This window comes from Acipenser ruthenus, unplaced genomic scaffold (assembly GCF_902713425.1).
Source record: "Acipenser ruthenus unplaced genomic scaffold, fAciRut3.2 maternal haplotype, whole genome shotgun sequence".
NCBI lineage: Eukaryota > Metazoa > Chordata > Actinopteri > Acipenseriformes > Acipenseridae > Acipenser > Acipenser ruthenus.
This window is the reverse complement of record NW_026707554.1, coordinates 12501-15000: the sequence shown is the minus strand read 5'-3', so window position 1 is coordinate 15000 and position 2500 is coordinate 12501.

The following is a 2500-nucleotide window of genomic DNA, read 5'->3' as shown; positions in this document are numbered from 1 at the left end:
ATGGTCATGGTCATGTCATGTTAAAGATAGGCGACATGACTATGTCTTTTTCAACTCTTAGTTTCTGGCGGAGCCAAAAAAGTCCGGACTATGGTCATCTAATGTTAAAGATAGGATTTTTTTTTTTAAAGTGCTCGGCCAATGACCATGTCCACCAAAAGGCTCGCATTGAAGGTAGACACGACCATGTCCACAACGGGACTTAGTCTCTAGCAGCAAAAACATGGAGGTCACCAAGGACACAAACGGCACACTGCTGCTGAAAACAGAGCCTCCAAACCCCACGAGGGCAACAGGCTTCAAGTGCACTGAAAGTCAGCGACACAAATGGCACACTGTTGCCCAAAACAGAGCCTCCAAACCCCGTGAAGGCAAGAGACTTAAAGTGCATTAAAAATAAAAAAATGTAAGGGACCCACACTGCCTACTCAAGCCCAAAACAGAGCCTCCAGCCCGGCCTGATCTGGCGCCAGGCGCGGGAGGGCAGCATACTTCCATCAGCATGGAAGTCCAGGACTGTAAGGGGACCCACCGCCTCCCCAAGCCGAAAACAGAGCCTCCAGCCCGACCTGATCTGGCGCCAGGCACGGGAGGGCAACAGACAGACTTCCAGGGAAGTGGAAGCTGCCAGGGGTGAATGGGAACTCTGCCCGGGGTGCAGAGCCTCCCACATGGCTTGACTTATTATTTTTACTTAAATATTTTTTTGATCAAAAGACCATGCCCTTAGTAATATGCACTTACCCCCCCAGTGTATCTGTTATCTAATAGCATTATGAGAGCAAGTCACTACTTCATGCCGACCTCCTGGAACTGCCGCTCGGCCACCCAGACCCACTTTGTCCACTAAGGTTTTTTGTGGCTATGGTAATGTATTATTATTATGTGTTTATTTAGCAGACACCTTTATCCAAGTCGACTTACAGAGACTAGGGTGTGTGAACTTTGCATCAGCTGCAGAGTCACTTACAATTACATCTCACCCAAAAGACGGAGCACAAGGAGGTTAAGTGACTTGCTCAGGGTCACACAGTGAGTCAGTGGCTAAGGTGGGATTTGAACCGGGGACCTCCTGGTTACAAGCCCTTTTCTTTAACCACTGGACCACACAGCCTCCAATGTAGCACTATTCTGACTCTAGTCAATTCTATTCTAACTATGGTCATTTAGCTCAATGGTGACTCTGGTCATGTAGCTCAATGGTGACTCTGGTCATGTAGCTCAATGGTGACTCTGGTCATGTAGCTCAATTTTGACTATGGTCAGTGCGGCAGTGTGGAGTAGTGGTTAGGTCTCGGGACTCTTGACTAGAAGGTCGTGGGTTCAATCCCAGGTGGGGGACATTGCTGCTGTACCCTTGAGCAAGGTACTTTACCTAGATTGCTCCAGTAACAATCCAACTGTATAAATGGGTAATTGTATGTAGAAAAATAATATAATTGTATGTAAAAATAATGTGATATCTTGTAACAATTGTAAGTCGTCCTGGATAAGGGTGTCTGCTAAGAAATACAGTGGCTCTCAAAAGTATTCACCCCCCTTGGACTTTTCCACATTTCATTGTGTTACAACATGGAATCAAAATGGATTTAATTGGGAGTTTTTGCCACTGATCAACACAAGAAAAGTCCATAATGTCAAAGTGAAAAATAAAATCTACAACTTGTTCTAAATTAATTACAAATATAAAACAGAAAATAATTGATTGCATAAGTATTCACCCCCTTTGCTATGACACACCTAAATAAGCTCTGGTGCAACCAATTGTCTTTAGAAGTCACATAATTAGTTGAATGGAGTCCACCTGTGTGCAATTAAGGTGTGTCACATGATTTCAGGTTAAATACACCTGTCTCTGGGAGGTCCCACAGTTGGTTAGTACATTTCCTAACAAAAACTACATCATGAAGGTGAAGGAACATTCAAAGCAAATCCGGAATAAGGTTCTTCAAAAGCACCAATCAGGGGTAGGATATAAGAACATTTCCAAGGCATTGAATATCCTCTCAGAGCACAGTAAAGTCCATTATTAAGAAATGGAGAGAATATGGCACAACTGTGAATCTGTCTAGAACAGGCCGTCCTCAAAAACGGAGTATCCGGGCGTATAGGGCACTAGTCAGGGAGGCCACCAAGAGGCCTATGGCAACTCTAAAGGAGTTACAGTGTTCCACGGCTGAGCTGGGAGACACTGTGCATATGGCAACAATAGCCCGGGTGCTTCACAAAACTGGCCTTTATGGGAGAGTGGCAAAAAGAAAGCCATTGTTGAAAAGAACTCGCATCAAATCTCGGCTAGAGTTTCCCAGAAGGCATGTGGGAGACTCTGAGACCAAGTGGAAGAAGATTCTATGGCCTGATGAGACCAGAATAGAGCTTTTTGGCCACAACGCTAAGCGCTATGTTTGGCGCAAGCCTAACACCGTACATCATCCTGAGAACACCATCCCTACCGTGAAGCATGGTGGTGGCAGCATCATGCTATGGGGATGCTTCTCTG